This window comes from Pseudophryne corroboree, chromosome 1 (assembly GCF_028390025.1).
Source record: "Pseudophryne corroboree isolate aPseCor3 chromosome 1, aPseCor3.hap2, whole genome shotgun sequence".
In the NCBI taxonomy this organism is placed as follows: Eukaryota; Metazoa; Chordata; class Amphibia; order Anura; family Myobatrachidae; genus Pseudophryne; species Pseudophryne corroboree.
The window spans coordinates 468420654-468444512 of record NC_086444.1 but is presented as its reverse complement, the minus strand read 5'-3'; positions in this window follow the sequence as shown (position 1 = coordinate 468444512).

Genomic DNA, 23859 nt, shown 5'->3' with positions numbered 1-23859 from the left:
TTCTTCTTCCCTCTTTTGTGCTGGAATAATATACACATTTTTGTTGAATTAAAACTAAGTGTATGTTTACATTGTTTTTAATGATGATTAGTTTATATCTTAAAATAATATAATAATAATCTTTTGTCTTGGTTGTAGTCATTTTTTTAATCTCACACAATTAAAACCTAAACTATTAACACCATTTCCAACAACTATTGTTGAGCTGTAATGCTATATTGGAGTTACCGACCTGCAGTATACTATGCTTATAATAAGCAGACAAAAAAATTGTATTGTTTTGATGTGTAATAATAAATGTTATGCATTCAGCAATATGCTGTATGAGATGCCGGGGGTCATGTGACTGCCGGCATCCTGACTAATGGAATAGCATACTGAACCCCCAAAAAACAATTCTGTATATTTTTAAAAAGACAATACTTCCCTAGAACATAAAAAACCTGTTCAAAACATACAAAAATGTGGAAAGTTGATGCTGGACATAGCAAACAATCATCATTCTCAATAACATTTCTCTATTACATCCTATTACATCCTAGAAAACATTTCTCTATTACATCCTAGAAAATGTTTCACAATATGCGAAACAACACAAAACCAATTCTAAAAAAACCCTCAAAGCTAACAAACATGCTATAAATGTAATATACACTAACTTTGTATTACATTACCAACACACTATATTTATATATGTTGCAAAAATACAATTTAAAAACGTAGTTAAATAAAAAACTGATACTTACAAGCCGGCCTTGGTGCATCAGAATCCCTCACACAAGTCACATGGACCACCTCAGGAGGAATCAGGACCTGAGGTGACCTAAAGTGGCTCCTCAAACTCCAGGTAGGCATCGATGTAAGGGGGGCCACCTCCTGTCTGCCATGCCGACTTTGCCTCCTTGGCCATAATCACCTTTACACGGTGCCTAATATCATAGAAGCACTTGTGGCATGTCTCATCTGTCCTGAGAAGAGCACCTTCCACATTCACCACATTGACCACCTTTGCCCATGTTGTATTCTTTTTGTGAGAAGAAACTTTGGTGGCCTCATGACCAGGGGCTGGCTGGCAACTTTCACCCTGGTGGGCAAACACAATAATTGGCCCCAGAGGGTTTCTATATTTAAAAAATATAACACTAGGACACTTTTGCGGGTATCCTGCTGGCTCAGTCAACCTGTAGTGCACCTAATTACATCTGCTGCTACAAGTGTAGAGTCTATCAGTAGGGGGTATGAGCTTAGTTTCTTTGTATGCTACAGTTGTAGCATCTGGCAGTCATGGTACAGGCATCACTTAGGAGCAGAGTCAGTCAGTCAAGTTACCATGTCATGTACAGGATTAATGTCCATTGGTCAGATGCAGACAGTGTCTGTAGATTGGTTACAGTTAGATAGATAGCCTGCAGGAGACTGTGATATGGTGGGAGAGGCTGCAGGGGACAGAGAGATGGTGCTAGATCCCGCAGGGGACAGGGAGATTAGGGAGGCCAAACCCGGGCCGTTTTTTCAATCCTGGTGATCAGAGTTGAAAAAAATCTCAATCCCTGGATTCACGGGATCCTGGGATTTATTTGTTCTTCAAATTATGTATGAGGGGGAGGGGGACAGGGGGGGTTTCAATTTCAAGGTCAAAATAAAAAAATGTATTAAAAACCTACTCCCTAATAAATATAGATGTCCCCAAGATCCAGAGGCAGCGACAGGCATTGGGCAATGTGGCTTCAGCCTGTTAAAAAGGAGGCAGTGTGCGGAGCATAGGACTTTACTTGAGAAAGCAGCATCTGAGCCAAGTGCTTAGTGCTGACCAGGTGAAGAGAGGCTGCCGGGGAGAAGGAGGAGAGTCCCTTACTGCCTGCCTTGAGAATGCAGCATCTGAGCTGAGTGCTCAGCGCTGCTCATCTGAAGATAGGCTGCCAGGGGGATGAAGGTGAGTCCCTTACTGCCCAGCTTGAGTTGAGAATGCAGTGTCTGAGCAGAGTGCTCAGTGCTGCCTGTGAGAAGAGAGACTGCTGGGGGAGGGAGGTAGGGAACAGCGCATGAGCAATTTAATCCTGGAGGTGCCAATCCAGGGATGCAAATCCCAGCATTTTCCCAGGTTCCCACTGATCCCGAGATTGGCCTCCCTAAGGGAGATGGTGGGAGAAACTGCAGGGGACCAAGGCCAGCAACAGAAATATTGGGGCCAAGAACAGTCATATGTCTGCCCCCCCATCCTTTGCCGGTAGGTACAGAGTTGAAATCAGGGATGTGTAGTGAGATAAATGGCTGAGGCGGTGCTGGCTAGCACCAGAGCCAGATTTAAACACAATATATGAGCCAAAGAGGGTTCATGTGGGCATTATACACAGGTGCAGCAATATATACTGCAGAAAATATGGTGAGCATTGATCAGAGATGTGCAGAAAAGATAGGCAGGGGAGGCACTGCCTCACTTGTCATAGAATTTTTCTCCAGAGTTTTGTTGTCTACTACTTAAGGGACTCACCACTCTGTACCTGAAAGCCCCCTACTTGCATACTGCTCTCCTGCCTTGCCACCCTCTATGATACTCTGTCCCTCCCACCCCCACTCTCTTAAAAACTGCAGCTCTCTTTTATTTACAGTACTTTCTAAACGGTTAGCAGATTATAGATATCATCAATATTGGGGTCATTATTCAAGTACTCTCCCACAACTTTAACCCCTCTTGCACATTGTAACTCTTATATTGGTACATAATACCTACACATCTATTGTACATCAGCAGTATTACATTTCATACAGAAAACTTGGGCAGAGTTTTTTTATATATTAATTTAACTGGCTAACATATTTTATATAACTGTCAATCAACTTTTTAGGGACAGGCTAGATGGGCCAAGAGGTTCTTATCTGCCATAAAATGCTGTGTTTCTATAAAATCAGACATATAAGAGGTAGTAGATCTTATCCCAGATATTGGGGTTCATTCCGATTTGATCATAGCAGCTACGATCATCTTCCCTGACATGCGGGGGGACACCCAGCACAGGGCTAGTCCGCCCCGCATGTCAGTCCGGCCCTCTCCCACACAAATACAAAAGTATCGCACAGCAGCGGTGCTTTTGTATTTGTGGAGTAACTCCGGCCAGTGCAGCTCCTGCGGCTGGCCGGGAGTTGATCGTCGCTGCCACTGGCTGCAGCGGCTGCATGAGACGTCACACAGCTGCTGCGGCCCGCCTCCCCAACGGTCTGGCCATGCCTGCGTTGGCTGGACTGAACCCCCTAAATGGCGGCTTAACGCCGCCGTCCAACCCCCTCCCACCCTGCGACCGCCTCTGCCTGTCAATCAGGCAGCGGAAATCTCTACTGAACGACGGCCTTTGGCCATCCGGCATGCGCCAGCGCACTGTGGCGCATGCGCAATTCTGACCTGATCTCTGCGCTGCGATAAACTGCAGCGAGCTCTCAGGTCGGAATGACCCCCATTATTAGGAAACCTTGTGGTAAATTTACTAAGATGGGAGTTCTATTTAAGATGTGATGTTGCCCATAGCAACCGATCAGATTTCAGGTATTATATTTTAGAAGGTGCTAGATAAATGAGAAGTAGAATCTGATTGGTTGCTATGGGCAACATCCCATCTTAAACAGAACTCCCATCTTAGTAAATGTACCCATTTGTGTGTGTTCCCAAATCCATCTGCATGATCTTAGCAGAAACACAGCTCCATGGGATAGATAGATAGATAGATAGATAGATAGATAGATAGATAGATAGAGAGATAATAGATAGATAGATAGATAGATAGATAGATAGATAGATAGATAGATAAACTGGATTTAGGATCTTTTATATAGTGATTTCTTTCCAGTAGGATACCCTGAGAATGTTGTCTGGAGGTGAGGTGTCCTACATAGATAGAAAGTTTGTATGTGCAGTATGTGCCTAACTCTGTAACTGCTCTGGGGCTCATTTATAGTAAGCCTATATTCGGAAATGCTTCTCATGTGGAGCTGTACACCCCTCATCAGATGCACAGATGTTACTTACACAGTCTGCCTGAAATGCATTTTTAAACGTAGTCAAGTAGGATCCAATTGCTCTTAGATTTGGAGAATTTGGGAATTACACTCACCTTGCATAATCAAAAAGATTATCTTTGTAGTTTGTACATTGAAATCATTCAACTTCAGCAGTAAATACTGTATGTTTGTACAATTTTTCCTGAGACAACTTCCAAAGATGTGCTTATATTAGACACACCCAGACTATAAACAAATCTGTAGCACAAGCAATTAAACTCTTAAACCTGCTCTTTCTATGAACAATCAGTTTATGCATACAGAAACAAACTAAATGTTGATATTCTGTACTGTATGAAAAGCCATCCCCTAAACACGTCATGATATATCTGTAAAATCTATTTTATCCCTTTGGTTCCTTAGATCAACTTACAGCCCTGGACGTGACATAAATTTAATATTCACCAAATGCTTACCAGTGTTATTGTCATGTAATTAGTGTGGAGTTGTGCTGTCATTCAGGAGCATTGTAAATGCTCATGAGGCAGATCTTGACTCACATTTCATTAACAGAAAGCAGTCAGATTGAAAGGATGTGCTTCTAGGGAGAGTTGTGTTCTGTGATGGCTGTGTGCCCAACACATTTGGGACGTCACATAAGAACACAGGAGACACATGTGATAAAATATATTTTCAGCTTGCACAATAACTTAAATTTTTTTGTGTTTATGTTTGCAGAATATATTGCCGCATAAGACTGAAAGTAAACTCTTAATGATAATATGTAATGTTTAACTATACTGGAGAAAATATTCATATAAAATTTAGTGAATCTTCAGCTGTGCATGCTTTTAAGCTGCTGAGAAAGCTACAGGCAACTGAAAGTCACATAAAAAGTGTAGATATTTGTTTAAATGCAAAGGGATAAACTAAGAATTATGTTTTGGCCGATTGACATCGCAGGGATACGTGAGAGATCAAACTCTCAAATTTACTAAGACTTGTGTTTGGCAGAATCATGTTTTCTGATGGTCTATGCAATTGTGTTTATAAGTATGTGCGTTAAGTCGTGTTTGTGGCCGAAGTGTATAGTGCTGCCTAGGAGCAGTGTGTTTTAAGAAGCTTGCACAGGTCAGTGGGATCTTTGCAGAGCTTCTCTGTTCTAAAGTAAATAGTTAAAAACAGAAAAAAAATGTGTGAGGTCCCCCAACCCCAGAGCAAAACCAGCCACAGGCTGTATTTCCCACTGGCATCAATATCTCAAAGTCACAATAAAAGAGATAGTATGGCATGAATTTACTAAGATTAGTGGTTGCCCTAGTTTGCATTGTTTGGTGTATTTAGCCTTTTTACTGTATAAGTTTTGCAGTTCAAATACCAATTTTACTAAATATCAGAGTTTGAAAAAAAGGCTAAATACATGTACGCCTGAGAATGCAAAATCGAATCTTAGTAAATTTACCCAATAGTATATCTTTTATTGTGGTTTTGGGATGGTGATGTCAGTGGGAAACACAAGTGGCATGGTTAAGATGCCAAATAGATATCTTATCTGACACTGACAAATGTTGCACTCAGCTATGTATGTCAAAATACAGTGTTAACACACTACAAGCAAAAAACAGAAGATTCAAATTCAGCGTCAGACATACGGTACTAACCTACTCTGCCATAATGTCTGGTAATCTTCCAAATTTTAGGAAGACCCAAAGATTTCTGGAATAGCTGCTCATCATCCCACATCCATCCCACTTTCAAGTGAAATGGGCAGGACAACGATGCAATTCTCAGTGTATCTCATCACTGTGGCACCACACACCGCCGGCATTTCTCAGCAAGGGGGTGGTACGTGACACAATTTGCATTGCCCTATCCCCTGGTAACAGTCACCTGCATCTACCATCTAGGAATTCCCTGAGGTTTTTATATAAAGTCAGCAAGTACTGTATGTTGTCAGGACAAGTTGTTTGGCTCTCAAGGTGAAAATAATGCCAGTACACCTCCATCTTCATATGCAATGCCTCCACAGCCATTATTTTTTATAGGAATGTCAGTTTAGCTTGGTAACACTCACTGAATGCCTAGTATATGTCCCATGCACTGTCAATTTGAGGAGCCTGAGTTAATTAACATACGTAGACTTTATGTTCTAAAATTAAGAGCATATTGTCATCAATTATGTAATCAAAATTATGTATCAAAAGTCATCAGGCCAGAAATCAGGTGCAGTTAATTTAGCTGCTAGTGACTGTAATTAAATGTGTTTAAATGCTGTATTGCTGGAACAACAGTCGTTTGGACAAATTGGTTAAATCTGTGACTTAACCAATTTGTTTGAACGACAGGTTTTGTCCATTTTCCAATGTTTGCAAGCAAATAGTCGATTGTCATTTGCGCTCATCCATTACCAGTTTTTCATTCCAACCAGCAAGATCTAGTAGATGATACCCCAGATAATTGTATAGTGTATGCCCAGCTTAGTTATAGGGATTTGCAAAAATAAGGAGCCTTGATGTTGGTCTTCAAGCTTGTCTGTTTCCTATCACAATATTGGTCAATGATCTTTTATTTCTAGTATGATATATATACAGGAGATGGGTATTTATCAAAGCTTGGAGAGAGAAAAAATTGTGAGATATAAAATACAAACCAATCAGCTCCTATTGTGACTGTCATTTTTCAAACACAGCCTGTAACATGTAAGGCAGAAGCTGATTGGCTAGTACTTTATCTCTCACAATTGTATCTATCCCTGAGCTTTAATAAATGCCCCCCTTTTACTCTTATGGACAGTACCACAATGACTGATCTTATTTTCATACAGGGTATCTATTATTCTGTAGCTGGTTCCCTTAAAAATGCAGGTGAGATGTATTTTAATTAAAAACACTCAAGTCAGGTAGAGGTTTTAAATGTCACTGGGCAAAGACCCTGAGCATTACATTTAAAGGAAGATCAACTGCTGCCCTCCCTGTTTATCCTTCAGTGTATTGGTGATATGCAGTCATAGAAAACCATGATGTACCAAGTTAACACAGTTGTGAAAAGCTAAATTATTTATTGTTTAATGATTTTTGCTCTACCTAACTATGAATAAATACTGTAACACTGAATTGGAATCTGTGGTAATTAGTTTGTTGAGTCAATGTTGGTGCCTGTGCATGTTGCAAGAAACTATTCATGCACAGATTAAAACTAAATATTTATGGGGGTTTTTGTTTTCTAACAATGTTTTCCTATTTTTATCTTTAATTCAAATTAAATAAAAGTGAGTTAATGGATAGGTGAGAGTGGGGAAAGATGAGCCAGTGGGAAAAGTTGTCCCACCCCTGAATCTAGGTAACTGTACACTTTTGTCGTCATGAGCCCTGTTAAAGTTGTGTACTCTGTCACAAATAATGTAGTCCAATCCGATCATGTGGTTGCAACGCACAAAGAGTGATTTATTCCATAATATGTAGCATAAGTACCACCAATACAATACGCAAGCACACGGACAGCATTATCAAAAGCTTTTATACAGAAAGCTCTGTGACCTTCAGGGCCACAGCTCATGGTTTTATAAATTTCAAAATGAGTAAAGTTATGACAAAATTGTAAACAAGCTTTACAATAGAGGTCAACATTCATAGGTAGAAAGGTCTGGATATCCCAAGTACTCAAAGTCCCATAGGTCACTTCTTCTGGTCTTTGTCCCCTGAAGTGAGTCTTTGTCCTGCCACAAGTATGCCTCAAGGGTCCCACAGATAAACCTGTTTAGTCTAGCTAGGAAATGAATACTAATCTAACAGTTTAAATAACAGAACTTAATGTCAGTCATATTTCATAGCTGCCTGATGCAATCACCTCCGTAACACCAGAATAAGTCCAAATAGTACACCGTTTGTAAGCTTTCATGAGCAGGGCCCTCAGTTGGGTGTCTGTTTTTTCTATCTAAAAGACAGGAAAAAACAGTCACCCAACCGACTTTTCAGACATTTGAATTCCCCCCTATATGTGTGGTGGCTATAATAAAAGTGTATTTATGAGTTTTAGTTGCAAATCCCTTTGAAATGTACCAAATGTACCTAAATCGCTCATAATCAAACTGAACAATTTGTGACCTGTATTAAGAAATGCCTTTATCCAATTTATCTGACTTTGACAGCCCATAAATATAGGACATAGCCAAGATCTCATGTGTTTTTAGCGATTGTGGGTCCGTTTTTAGGACAATGAAAAATGGCCTGTAAAAGGATACTACGATAATAATCATTGGTCATTGATCAAGGTATCCAGCTGTTTTCAACCTCCGAAAACAGATTGCCTACAATTGGATTCCCCCCTTACAATTCAATGACAATGTACAAATAAAATGACTACATTTATTGAAATGTAAAGTTATTTGATTTAAAATACTGTTATTGAACTGTTGGCTATCACATGTAAAACAGACAAGCGGTGGTTTTCCCATATAAAACAATCATATTGAAGAAAATGATGACACAATCTCATTGGTTGCTATGAGCAACTCCACCACTATTTTAGAAACTTTAGTAAAGCTACCCATAGGAGCATAGATGTAGGAATGGGGTGACGTTCCTACACCACCCTCTCCCCAAAAAAACAAAAACATTTGAGTGGTGCCAGTCAATGTACTGGGTCACGGGATGCAGTGCAGCCTGCAATTGAATCTGCCCCAAAGTATCAGCCATCTGTAATGACTTTGTTACATAAGCAAATAAAACACTTTTCAAAGCAACATAAAATAGCAGAACTGTATTGTCTTTTTTTTAGAAAATAATCATGTTGAATGAATTTCCAACTTCAGTTTACTTGACTGATAAGACCTTCAAATATTTTAAACCTAGTGCATCTGCATACACTGGAATCAATTTGATTGATTTGTTGGGAACTAAGTGTTCCACTTTCATTTCAAAGCTCAATTAAACACACAATTTACTGACAAGATCAATATAGCCTCCAATAACTTTGTTTTACTTAAGCATTCACAATTTCAAGTAGTATGCAAAAAATTAAATAAAAATGCTATATGTGACAGTGTAGTCTAATAACTTACCAGTGCTCTCTCTTCCTCTCCTTTTCTTTTAAATTACAGAATCTCTTTCAGTCTTTTAATGCATGTATTGCAATTGCTGTTATCATTTCCTGGCAAGAAGTTGGTTAGTTTTCTGACCTTAACAAATCATCTTTATTATAGATATCATGGCCCTCATTCCGAGTTGTTCGCTCGGTAAAAATCTTCGCATCGCAGCGATTTTCCGCTTAGTGCGCATGCGCAATGTCCGCACTGCGACTGCGCCAAATAAATTTGCTATGAAGTTAGGATTTTTACTCATGGCTTTTTCTTCGCTCAGGCGATCGTAGTGTGATTGACAGGAAATGGGTGTTTCTGGGCGGAAACAGGCCGTTTTATGGGCGTGTTGGAAAAAACGCTACCGTTTCCGGAAAAAACGCAGGAGTGGCCGGAGAAACGGAGGAGTGTCTGGGCGAACGCTGGGTGTGTTTGTGACGTCAAACCAGGAACGACAAGCACTGAACTGATCGCAGATGCCCAGTAAGTCTGAAGCTACTCAGAAACTGCTACGAGGTGTGTAATCGCAATATTGCGAATACATCGTTCGCAATTTTAAGATGCTAAGATTCACTCCCAGTAGGCGGCGGCTTAGCGTGAGCAACTCTGCTAAAATCGCCTTGCGAGCGAACAACTCGGAATGAGGGCCCATATGCACATATATGTGTGTGTGTGTGTATATATATATATATGTGTTCATATATTATATACAGTATATATATATATATTTATATATATACATATATTTGCAGTGTGTGTATATATATATATATATATATATATATACCAAACCAGACGGGCGGCACTCAGAGCAGTTAATCAAATGAAAGCGTGCAGTGACTTTATTGTCATGAAGACATCAACGTTTCGGGGTCGCAGCCCCGTCGTCAGGATGACGACGGGGCTGCGACCCCGAAACGTTGATGTCTTCATGACAATAAAGTCACTGCACGCTTTCATTTGATTAACTGCTCTGAGTGCCGCCCGTCTGGTTTGGTGTATTGTCGGGTCGTTACCCGTGGGAGGGCACCGCGAGCCAAGGAAGCTTTCATCTAGGAACTGTGAGTGCCGGGTCACACTGTCTGTTTATATATATATATATATATATATATACAGGTTGAGTATCCCATATCCAAAATGCTTGGGACCAGACGTATTTTGGATATTGGATTATTCCGTATTTTGGAATAATTGCATACCATAATGAGATATCATGGTAATAGGACCGAAGTCTAAGCACAGAATGCATTTATGTTTCATATATACTTTATACACACAGCTTGAAGGTCATTTTAGACAATATTTTTAATAACTTTGTGCATTAAACAAAGTGTGTGTACATTCACACAAATCATATATGTTTGATATACACCTTATACACACAGCCTGAAGGTCATTAAATACAATATTTTTAATAACTTGTGTCGCTTGGCTTAGTCATACAGCTACCTCAATGCACCTCTTCTACATCTTTGCATGAGGTGCTGTTTGGGGCCTAGTTTTTGAAAAGTGCCATCCTGTCTGACACTGTAGTGTCTCTCCTAGATGGGCCAGGTATTTGTGCCGCACACTTGTGTCGCTTGGCTTAGTCATACAGCAGCCTCGGTGCACCTCTTTTTCTTCTTTGCATCATGTGCTGTTTGGGGACTAGTTTTTGAATAGTGCCATCTTGTCTGCAACTGCAGTGCCACTCCTAGATGGGCCAGGTGTTTGTGCAGCACACTTGTTTCATTTAGCTTGGTCATACAGCCACCTTGGTGCAACTTGTAGGCCTAAAAACAATATTGTGAGGTGTGAGGTGTTCAGAATAGACTGGAAATGAGTGGAAATGAATGTTATTGAGGTTAATAATATCATAGAAGCAAAATTACCCCCAAATTCTGTGATTTTAGCTATTATGTTTTTTTTCAAAAATCATCCAGATCCAAAACCAAAACACGAAAGTGGAATTAGAACCAAAACACAAAACACGAAAAGTGCCAGCCGCACATCTCTACTTTCAGCATTGTCTCACTGTTGTTCTCACTGAGCGCAGAGCGCTCTCTGGACCTCATTCTGAGATGATCGCTCGCTAGCTTCTTTTAGCAGCCATGCAAATGCATAGTCGCCGCCCACAGGGGAGTGTATTTTCACTTTGCAGGAGTGCGAACACCTGTGCAGCCGAGTGGCAGCAAACACATTTTGTGCAGAACAAGACCAGCCCTGTATTTACTTATTCTGTGCGATGATTGCTGCGACGAAGGTCCCGGTATTGACATCAGATACCCGCCCAGCAAATGTCCGGCCACGCTTGTGTTTTTCCAAATACTCCCAGAAAACAGTCAGTTGACACCCAGAAACTCCCACTTCCTGTCAATCTCCTTGCGTCCGCCAGTGTGACGGGAAGCGTCGCTAGAACCTATGAAAAACCACAGAGCTCTTTCTACTTGTACAACGCGCCTGCGCATTGCGGTGCAAATGCATGCGCAGATTAGCCCCGTTTTGCCATAATCGCTGCGTTTCAAAAATCCGTAGCGAGTGATCAACTCAGAATGACCCCCTCTATGTCTGAAAGCATGCTACTTTTATCTCTGTTACACAGCGGCTGACAGTGCCTGGGAGTCCCTGGTTTCCATGGCTCCTGGTGAGTGATGAACTGCACTGAGCCAGGACTCTCGTCGGGAACCCTACCTACTTACAGCACACTGAGTGCTTTGCTTAGCCTGCTCCTAGATCACTGCACAGCAGGGGCATGCTGGCAAATTTCGCCTGGGGGGCAGATTCAAGCAAGTGGCCCATCTTTCCACTGGGAATCTGTAGTCAGGTGGCCCTGGAACACTTAAATTGCACTGGCCCGGGGGAAAGATGGCACCTTGCCCCCCTGCCCAGCCAGTCCCTGCTGCACAGGTGCTTACAGGGGAGTGATTTATTAGCCTGCTTGATTGGTTGTTTGTGGGTAATATAGGGAATATAGGGGATAATTCAGACCTGATCGCTAGGGTGCATTTTTTGCATCCCTGCAATTAGATAGTCACCGCCTACAGGTGGAGGGTATGTGGTGTGTGTAGGCAGGGCCGGTTCTTGCCCTTTTGGCACCCTGGGCGGGAAATAGGGGCGTGGCTTCATACAGGGGGCATGGTCAGTTACGCCCCCTGTACAGGAGAGTAGCGCCGCTGAAAATGAAAAAAAGAATACTTGCTAACCCCGCTCCCGACCACTGCAGACCTCCGCCGGCACTGCTCCTCTCCTCGGATCTGCCATAGACAGATACTAGAGGTCAATTATGACCCCTAGCATCTGTCAATCCCACAATGCTGTGCGGTGTGCGATGACGTCATTGCACACCGCACAGCAAAGGTCCTCTCCACGAAGGGAAACTAGACGCGTAGCGGGGGGCACAGCAGTAGCGGGGGGCACAGCAGTAGCGGATCTTGCCATGGTGCAGCACCCTCCGGATGGCGTCGGCGCCCTCCAGAAGGCAGCGCCCCGGGCAAAAGTCCTGCTTGCCCGTGGCAAGATCCACTACTGTGTGTAGGTGTGCATTCACTTTTACAGGAGACCTGCACAAACATCATTACATTTTTGCAAGATAAATTATTGATTTTTTTTTCTGTGTGTATTTTAAAGTTAAGTTGTCTCAAATGCTGTCTCTCAATTAGTTGCAGCAGTATTTAGGCATTACTAAACTATTAGTTTAAATCTAATATACATCATTGGTTTAAATTTAGCATACACAATCCATACTTCCCAACATATCCCATTCCAGGAGGGACAAAATGCTCTCTACTTGGACTTCACCCTTAATTTATGACTGCAATCACCTCTGTTGAAATATCTTTCTTCTCAATTAAATAGTTCAACACAAGTGATGCCAAATAGAGGTAGAGAGAATTTTGTCGCTCCTGGAATGGGTCATATAGGGAAGTGTGCACAATCTAATACACACTCCCCCTTTCCTTCCCCTGGGCCTCACTATGGGGCAAATTTAGACCTGATCATTGCTGTGCATTTTTCGCACAGTGGGCAATCAGGTCTGAACTGCCCATGCGCAGGCGCCGCAGTGAACCGGTGCATGCCAGAGATGCTATCAGCATCTCAGCCCAGCGATCGCCTCTGCCCGATTGACAGGCAGAGGTGTTCGCTGGGCGGGACGAGGCAGGTCGTGGCATTTGGACACCATTTTGGGGGTGTGATCTGGGCAACGCAGGCGTGCCCGAATCCATGCAGGGGCAGGCCACGGCGGCTGCGTGACATCACACACAGCCGCTGCGACCCGGAGAGCGACAGGTAGCTCCCTGCCAGCACTCAAGAGCTTCGCTGGTAGGGAGCTACTACTCAGGTACAAAAGAATCGCTGCTGTGCGATGCTTTTGTACCTGTGCGGCGGGGAGAGGGCCAGACATGCAGGGCGGACTAGCCCTGTGCTGGGCGTCCCCCCACATGTCCGGGTGGCTGATCGTAGTCGTGCAAAATTTTGCACGGCTACGATCAGGTCTGAATTAGGCCCTATGTTAAGTGCCCAGGGCCCCCTAAAGGCATAATCTGACCCTGAGGCTGAAGACCGTTCACTGGTAGGACATAATTTCCCCCCAGAAATATTTTAATATTATTAGAATACATGAGGTGTGAGAATTTTAACCTGATTAAATTACTTATTAAGTACTATTTTGAAAATGTAATTGATAAATTAAATATTATTTTAAGTATCACACATCTTAAGTGTGTTGGTTCTCGTACTCAACATAAGTTCCTTTTATGATATTTACAACTGTACATTGCTTCCTAGTGATCACACATCATAGATACAACTCACTTGTTGGTAATTAATGAAATTTTCTTTAAATGCATGTATTGCAATTTGATTATGAAACATACCGCCTGTGTTTGCATGCATGCTGACATTTTTAATGCCAGCATGAATTCTTACCCATCTGTGCAACTATTCTGATAGCGATCTGAACAACATAGAAGTGACTTCCAGGTTTAGACCCAGGAGTTCTAATGCGTATATGTGGCCATCGGCCAGTTCATGCGCAAGAACTACAGATTCATCTTGTGTTATTTTGCATAAAGAAGCCCATAGGCTTGTATAAGTAACCTCATTTATAGATGGTGTTGCTAACGGGCACAAACTCTGGAAAGTTACACTTAGGAGAGATTGTTGCAATTCGGCATATTGGTGCCTCATAGAATTCTTTGATATTTCCAATGTGTGCTGTGGATCCTTTTTAATGCAAATATAGTATACTGGCAATAATTGTAGTTTTTGGAGGGTTTGCTGCATAATTGGCTTTTATACAGTACATGCGCCCCTATATATGTGTTACTTTCAGGAAAGCAAAACAGTATCTTCATCTCACACACACTTATTTTTTGATCACACATAACATTTCATAATTAAAATGTTTTTTGATCACACATTACATTATGTTTACTATATGGGCCCCAATTTATTTCCTGAACATTATAAAACCTCACACTGGAGACAATTAAAAATGTTTTATGGGTGCAGTACTGTATTTGCATGTTACCCATCACTGTTTAGAGGGCACAGACAATGTTGTTGTGCTTACAGCATTGGATTTAGATGTTTTGCTAGAATATTGGGCATGACAAAAAAATGACTACTTCACACATTTGTGCTTGCCCCCTCAGGAGGGGGCTAGCAGAAATTATTGGTGCCTGCTACATGCACGCCTAATTGGAGCATCAATTGAATTGCTCCATTGGGTGCCGGCAGGTCTGTAATTACATGGGTGCTTGAGGTGCCTTGCACAGAGTGCATATGCAACGCATATGCTCTGTGGGCATACTGTCAGGCAGCACCCACCTGGCTGCTCACCACCACTGCTGTAGGCAGACTACTTCTCTGCTAAGCGCACCACTACATACAAGACAATGAGCATTGATGCAGCTCCCCCCTACAAGCTCCACCCCATCCCAGCTTACCCTGTTTCTGGTGCATCATTTTGACACTCCCATCCCACAGTGTCCTGTGCCATGAGGGGCCATGGTGTTTATGTGGGAGGTTGTGAGAGAAAGCTTCCATAAGTACAAGTATGTGGCCGGAAACCACGGTGCCCACCGCACACTTTTTTCTTGTGACCCAGTCTGCCATTACCACTGATTCCCACTGTGCCAGGCTTCTGGGAGGAGGGAAGTGGGATCTGGGGAGCTCAACGCTGATATCACTGACTGCGGCGTCCACCTGGCCTCACCAATGGCTCACTGAAAAACACATATGAGAAAGGCTGTAAGTAAACAGGGGTAAGAGGGTTGCTGAGAGACACAGAGTGATGGGGATGGTGGGAGGGTTGCTGAGGGAAACAGAGTGACGGGGGTGGTTGGAGGGTTGCTGAGAAACACATAGTGGTGGGGCAGTGTTTCCTTGAGACACAGAATGATGGGGTGGTGTGAGGGTTGCTGAAAGACAGAGTGACAGGGAGGGTTGCAGAGAGACATATAGTAAGGGGTAGTGGGATGGTTTCTGTCAGACATAGAGTGATGTGTGGCATGTTGCTAAGAGACAGTGAAGGGTTTGAGGATGAGAGACACATTATAAAGGGGGGCAGGCTGAGAGACACAGAGCCAGTGGTATGGTGAGAGATGCAGGTTGGAGATGATGTTGTGGCTGAGAGATGACTGGTGTAATGTGTCTAAGCAGCTGTACTGGACATACTGTGTATAAGGGGCTCTACCTGGTGTAATGTGTATAGGGGACTCTATCTGGCATAATATGTATAAGGCCTCTACCTAGCATAATGTGTATAAGGGCTCTACCTTGCATAATGTTTATAAGGGCTCTACTTGGAAGAATGTGTATAAGAGCTCTCCTTGGTGTAAAGAGTGTAAGGGCTCTACCTGGCAAAATATGTATACGGGCTCCACCTAGCATAATGTATATAAGGGCTCTACCTGGTGTAATGTGTGTAAGGAGAACTGTGTAATATAATTTGAATCATGGACACTTCTGTGCAGTGTAATGTGAAATGGTACTATTCTGTGGCCATGCCCTTTCCCATGAAGCCATGCCCCTACATTTTTGATGTGCGTTAAAGGCGTGGGGGGCACCAATTCTCTTTCTTGCACAGGGTACTAAAATGTCTAGTTACAGCTCTGGGCGCAGAGCACCTAAAAAAGTTTGAATTGAGCCTTCTGAATTTCTTGAGGACAAATGCAGTATATGTAGGAGAGTGAGTGTGGGGTGGATCTGGTGCTCTGTAGTCTTATATAGTGTGTATTGAAAATAACATTTTTGAAAGGAGTGTTCTTTCAATTTAAAACTATTTTTTACCTCAACAAAGCAATTTTAATGCAAGTTTCTTATACATATGTAATCATCATATTTTCAATTGTCTCAATTTTAATCTCTTCCGGTGGGAGAAACTGTTCAAACTGAAATGTATAAAAAAATGTACTGTACTGCTGAAAGTACTTACACTGTGCAAGTAGACATCATCCATGGTTTAAGAATACCTATGGGGACAGTTACTGTGCATAATATTTTTTATTTTATTTTTTATGCACAGCTGTATCAGTGCTACTTTTTCTTCAAACACTTAAAAGTCCTATCTAAATTACCATTGCTGTTTTACCATCACTCACAATCCACTCATTTCTTGCAGGCCTAATCAATTTCTGCACTCATATTATCTACTATTTTGATTCACTTCAAACTAAATGTAAACCCACTACTTTTCTCACCTGCATTTCTGCAAATCTTCTGTTCTGATTCCCTAACAGCATCCACTTCTAGTTCCAGTTTCCCTCAACCTATTTACCTACTTCACACTACAGATGGAGCCGCACTCATTTAGTGTGGCTCCATCACATACGAGTGCTCCTGGCGTGACTAGGTGATCTGTCAACCTAGTCACAGCGGGAGTGCACAGAGATGCTCCCATTCAAATGAATGGGGCATGTGCACATCATGGACGGAGCCACGATTAGCGTTGCTCCATCTGTATGTCCAGGTTTTTGTTATGTGGACTATGGTGTTTTAAGGGCTACCAGGTGGTTCTTGGTGATGCTCACACAATTACCCTTGCCCAGCAGTCTTTAAGCCTCCTGTGATTCTAGGCTTCACCTTTAGCAGCCACCTTTCCTGGGTGAATTAGGTCCACCCCATACTCAGATGCCCCCAGGTCTTATGTAAAGACAAGGCAACTATTGGAGGCTGGGCAAGAGTAAATGTAGTATGGTGAGATGTTCACTGAACACAACCTTGATAAAACTGTTCATTGCACAGACAGATTATAAACAAATGCACGTCAGTGCAACAATGCACAGGTTGGAATAATAATTAACACAAACTGTATGTAAATGCAACAATGCACAGGGTGGAATAGAACACAGACTGTATGTAAATTCAACAAGGCACAGGGTGATTTAAGAAACCAAACCGTATATAAATGCAACAATTAACTAACAATGGGGAATTGGTATCAAATATTGAAGTAGGAGAGCCCATAGGTAACAGCGACCACAATATGGTCACATTCAATATCAGTTTTCATAAGCAGTCCTTTACTGGCTCAACTAGGACTCTAAACTTTAGCAAAGCCAACTTTGACATGATGAAGGAAGTGTTAAGGGACATTGAATGGGAAATTCTATTTCAAGGAAAAAATACTACTGAGAAATGGGATGTATTAAAATCACTGCTAACTAATAATACTCGTAAATTTATTCCCACCAGCAGCATAAAAAGGAATACAAATCCCAAACCAATGTGGTTTAACAAAAATATAAAGGAATTAATGGACAAAAAACATGAGCATTTAAAAAATACAAATCTGAGGGGGATGCGGAGTCATTACAACACTATAAGGACTGTAATATGCAAAAAAGGAATAAGAGCGACTAAAGTAGAAATTGAAAGACTAGTAGCAACGGAAAGCAAAGCGAATCCCAAAAAGTTTTTTTAAGTAAATCAACAGTAAGAGACTAATGAAGGAGAGTATAGGTCCTTTAGAGGACAAGAGGGGAGTCTTAATAAAAAATGATAGACATAGCAAACAAACTAAACAAGTTTTTTTAAACGATATTTACCAGAGAGGACCAAATGCTGGGTCTAACACAAAATCTCAACAAAGATGATGTCCCACTGCTAAATGCTTATTTGTGTGAGGAGGTAGTCTGTGACCGATTAAAAAAGTTAAAGATTAATAAGTCACCTGGTCCCGATGGAATTCACCCGAGGGTTCTTATGGAGCTGCACGCTGAACTAGCAAGACCTCTATTTTTGATCTTCATGGATTCGGTTAAATCAGGTATGGTTCCCAAGGACTGGCGTATAGCGGAGGTAGTGCCGTTATTTAAAAAGGGGAGCAAAGCTGAACCAGGTAATTATAGACCAGTTAGTCTTACATCTATAGTGGGGAAAGTATTGGAAGGTATTCTAAGAGACAGTATTCAAAAGTTCCTTGAAGCAAATATGGTCATTAAAAGGAACCAACATGGATTTGTGAAGGACAGATCATGTCAGACCAACTTACTTGGCTTTTATGAAACAGTAAGTGTGAACCTGGATCAGGATAAGGAAGTGGATATAATCTTTTTAGACTTTGCCAAAGCTTTCGACACTGTACCACACATGCGTCTTATCTACTGTATAAGCTACAAGAAATAGGGCTAGGGAGCACAATATGCACTTGGGTCAGTAATTAGTTAGATAATTGGGAGCAGCGCGTTGTGGTCAATGGATCATTTTCAAATTGGACCAAAGTACTAAGTGGTGTGCCACAAGGGTCTGTACATGGACCACTTTTGTTCAACATTTTCATCAACGACCTAACAGTAGGTCTAGAGAGCATGGTGTCAATTTTTGCAGACGATACCAAATTGTGTAAGGTTATAAATATGGAGGGGGATGCTGAGTCTCTTCAGAATGACGTAACTAAACTGGAAGCATGGGCAGCAAAATGGAAAATGAGATTCAACACAGACAAGTGTAAGGTAATGCACTGTGGGGGCAAGACCAAAAATTACACCTACATACTAAATGGGGTAATATTAGGGGATTCTGTACTGGAAAAAGACTTAGGGGTTCACATAGATAACAAATTAAGCAGCAGTACCCAAAGTAGGAGTGCAGCAAAGAAGGCTAATAAGATATTAGCATGCATAAACGGGGAATTGATGCAAGGGACGAGAGTATTATACTCCCATTATATAAATCACTAGTGAGGCCACATCTTGAATACTGTGTGCAATTTTGGGCACCATATTACAAAAAGGATATCCTGGAGCTAGAAAAGGTTCAGAGGCAGGTGACCAAACTAATCAAGGGCATGGAGACACTGGAATACGAGAAAAGGCTTGCAAGGCTAAGCATGTTTACATTGGAAAAGAGGAGACTAAGAGGGGACATGATCAACATCTACAAATATATAAGGGGTCAATACACAGAGCTTGGGAGGGACCTGTTTTCTATAAAATCAGCACAGAGAACACGTGATCACTCGCTTAGGTTAGAGGAGAGGAGTTCGGCACATTGAGGCGAAAAGGTTTTTTCACAGTAAGGACAATACGTGTTTGGAATTCCCTGCCTGAGAGAGCAGTAACTGCGGATTCAGTCATCACCTTTAAGAATGGGTTAGATAAATTCCTATTGGTTAAAGATATTCAGGGTTATGGTGCGTAGGCACGCATTATAGTTACAGTAATTTAACTAGTCATAACATAAAAATAACTAGTCCTATAATAAGACCACATAGGAGACCACAAATAGGTTGAACTCGATGGACAATTGTCTTTTTTCACTATGTTACTATGTTACGATGTTAATGCATAAGGTGGTAATAATAATGAAATAAGTGCGAAAGGCAAGAGTCTGTGTGGAAGTTCTACACAAATTCAAGGCAAGCTGGATCTAACCAGGGAAATGGTTTAGACAGGGTATTTGAATTTCAGGAGTTCACAGGGCTGACAGGTTCTCACATGTAGAAGGAACTATCACCAGCAGATAGGGAGTGACCAAGAAGGGAATTTATATGTGGCTGCTCCAATCAGCCCCAGGAATCCAGAGAGGTAATGATTAAAGTAAAGGACGTGCAGCTGGACAGCTAGAAACACAGAGGCAAACTAATAATTATGCAGCAGCTGAGACAGAACACAGGGATACATGCAGTAATCTAGCTGCTGGAATGTAGTAATACAGATGCGCTGCTAGAGGCTTGTAACAGTTTTCTTCTACTCCCCCATCACAAAATGTTTACCTAATCATGCATCTTGCCTTCTGTTCCCACCTTTTTCCTTCCCCCTAGACTCCTACAGCTCCTCCTCTCTCCCCTCCTCTGTCTCCCCTCCACCCCTCTGTTTCCTTTCTCCTCCTGTCCTGTGGGTAACTTTCATTCACCTCTGCCCTACCATGGTCCTACTACCCCAAAACTCAGCCCTGCTTCCTCCTCTCTCTGTCATCTATCTACACCCCCATCCACATCATATTGAACTCCTTCCCTGCCCTCCTTCTGCAGTTTCCCTTCCTAGATCAGGCCCCCACACCATCACTACTCTCTCATCATCCCTGACCTCCAAGTTAATCTCAGCTCAATGCTACAGCAACCCTAATAATCTCATTTACATCTCTCCCACAAACTCATACACCCTATCCTGTGCCCTCTGCAATGCCAGATCTGATTGTAACAAACTGTGCCCCACTCTTGACCTTTTCATCTCCAACTCCATGCATCGACTAGTGATTACTGAATCCTGGATTACTCTCTCTAACACTACTTCTCCTGCTGCTCTCTCTAATGGGGGCCTCACATTCACACACCCCTGAACTGGGTGACGCCGTGGTGGTGGTGGTGGTGTTGGAGTTCTTTTACCCTCTAGTTAGTCTTACCAACTTAAAACCCCAGAACCATCCCTTACATTCTCTACATTTGAGGTCCATGCTATACGGGTCTTTCAACCTGTCCATTTTAGAGTAGCTCTCCTTTACTGTCCTTCTGGCATTGCCTCCAAATATCTTGACAACTTTGCTTCCTGGCTTCCTCACTTCCTGTCTTCTGACATTCCCTCCATTAACCTAGGAGATTTCAACATCCCTATCAATAGCCCCACAAAATCCCCTGCCTCTAAACTATTTAACCTCACCTCTTCACTTGGTCTCTCCCAGTGGACCTCCTCACCCTCTCAGGTGAATGGGAGCTCACTGGAACTGGTCTTCACTCACCGTTGTGATATTTCTGATTTATCCAACTCCAAATTTCCACTCTCTGACCACCACCTTCTCTCATTTAACTTATCTCTCTCTGCTTCCCAGCTCTACCTCCTAAGGCTACCATCACTAAGCATAAAATTGAGGCTATTGACATCACTCTCCCTTTCCTGTTTGACTCACTTCTCTCTCCTATGCTCTCTATCATGCCCCGAAGAAGCCACTTCCCTATAAAATTTGACGGCAAATAAGAACCACTTGGCCGATCTGGTCTGCTCTTTTATTTTTATTTTTTTTACCATATTTTTAGCTCAATCCTTATTTGATCCTTATTTCTTTGTAAGGATATCCTTATGTCTACCTCATGCATGTTTAAATTGCTCTACTGTCTTAGCCTCTACCACCTCTTATGGGAGGCTATTCCACTTTTCCACTACCGTTTCTGTAAAGTAATTTTTCTGCAAATTTCCCCTGAACCTCCCCCTCCCTCTCCAGTCTCAGTGCATGTCCTTGTGTCCTATTGCTTCTCTTCATTTGGAGAATGTTTCCCTCCTGGACTTTGTTAAAACCCTTGATATATTTGAAAGTTTCTAATATGTCCCCCCTTTTACTTCTCTGCTCCAAACTATACATATTGAGATTTTTTAGTATTTCTGGGTATGTATTGTGATGTAGGCCATACACCATTTCAGTCTCTAATGTATTAATATCCTTTTGAAGATATGGCCTCCAGAATTGAACACAGTTCAATTAGATGAGGCCGTACCAATGACCTACACAGTGGCATTTTTACTTATTTCTTTCTGCTGCTGATTCCTCTCTCAATGCAGCCAAGCATCTGACTATCCTTCCTCATTGCTTTGTTACGTTGCTTACCTGCCTTTAAGTCACCTGAAAGTGAATCCTAGATCCCTTTCCTCCAAAGTAGTTTCCAGTATAGTGCCATTAAATCTATATTTAGCCTATGGATTTTTGAGACCCAAGTGTATGATTTTGCATTTTTTTTAGGCATTAAACTATAATTGCCACATTCTTGACCATTCCTCTAGTCTACCTAGATCCTCAATCATTTGTTTTACCCCACCTGGTGTGTCTACCCTGTTGCATATGTTTGTGTCATCTGCAAAAATGCATACTTTCCCTTTATTGACATTTGCAATGTCACCTATAATGATATTAAAATGCACTGGTCCAAGTTCAGATTCCTGGGGTACTCCACTGGTAACATTTCCCTCCTGTGAATGCACTTCATTTACCACAACTCTCTGTTTTCTATCCTGCAACCAAGATCTTATCCATTCAATAATCCTAGTATCCAATCCCAAACTTCCAAGTTTATTTAGCAGTCTGCGATGTGAAACAGTGTCAAAAGCCTTACTAAAGTCTAGATAAGCTATATCCACAGCTCCACCTTTATCCATCACTTTAGTCACACAGTCAAAACAGTCAATAAGATTTGTTTGACATGATATCCCCCCAGGGAATCCATGCTGTTTGGGATCCTGTAAATTGCTGGATTTGAGATAATCTACAACTCTTTCTTTTAAGAGTGTTTCTATCAGTTTCCCTACTACTGATGTAAGACTCAGTGGTCTGTAGTTGTTTGCCTCTTCCTTGCTTCCACTTTTGTGCAGTGGGACTACGTTTGCTCTTTTCCAGTCTTCTGGAATTACTCCTGTAGCTAATGACTGGTTGAATAATTCTGTCAATGGTGCTACCAGCACCTCTTAAAGTTCTTTTAGTATCCTTGGATGTATCCCATCTGGCACCATAGATTTGTCCACTTTCAGCTTTGAGAGTTCTGTTAGGACCTTCTCCTCTGTAAATGTACTGGTTTCATTTTCCCGAATATCCCTGCAACTTAAATGTGGCCCCTTCCCCTCTCTTTCAGTAGTGAATACTGAGCAAAAATAATTATTGATCTGCTATTACATTGTCTCCCTCAACAAGACTCCCAGTCTCTGTCTTTAGTTTTAGAATTCCGCCTTTTGTTTTTCTCCTTTCTCTTATATACCTAAAAAAAGTTTTGCCTCCTTTACCCACTGACTGGGCCATTTTCTCTTCAGCTTGTGCCTTTGCACATCTGATTACCTTCTTAGTCTCCTTCTGTCTAACAAGATATATATCTTTGTCTTCATTATTTTGTGTCTGCTTATATATCCTAACAGCCATCTTTTTTCTTTCACAATATTTGCTACTTCTTTCACAAATCACATTGGCTTCCTTTTCTTATGTTTTTCCGAACACTTTTGATACAAAGGTCTGTTGCCTTTAATATTGCACTTTTTAATGTTTCCCACCTCTCCTGCACCGCTTCCAAGTTCCTCCACTCTGCCAAAGAATTGCTTACACATTTTCCCATCCCTACAAAATCAGCCTTCCTAAAATCCAACACCTTTGTTTTTGTATGGGACGAGTCAGTCTCTGTCTTTATGCTGAACCATACTGCTTGATGATCACTGGATCCCAGGTTTTCACCCACTTGTAGGTCCGATATTCTGTCTCCATTTGTAAGTATTAAGTCTAATTTTGCGTCTTTCCGAGTGGGCTCCCTCACCAATTGGTGGAGGGATGCTCCCTGAAGGGAATTTAAAATGTCTCTACTTCTAGTGGAACTAGCACCAGACACCTCCCAGTTTACATAAGGAAGA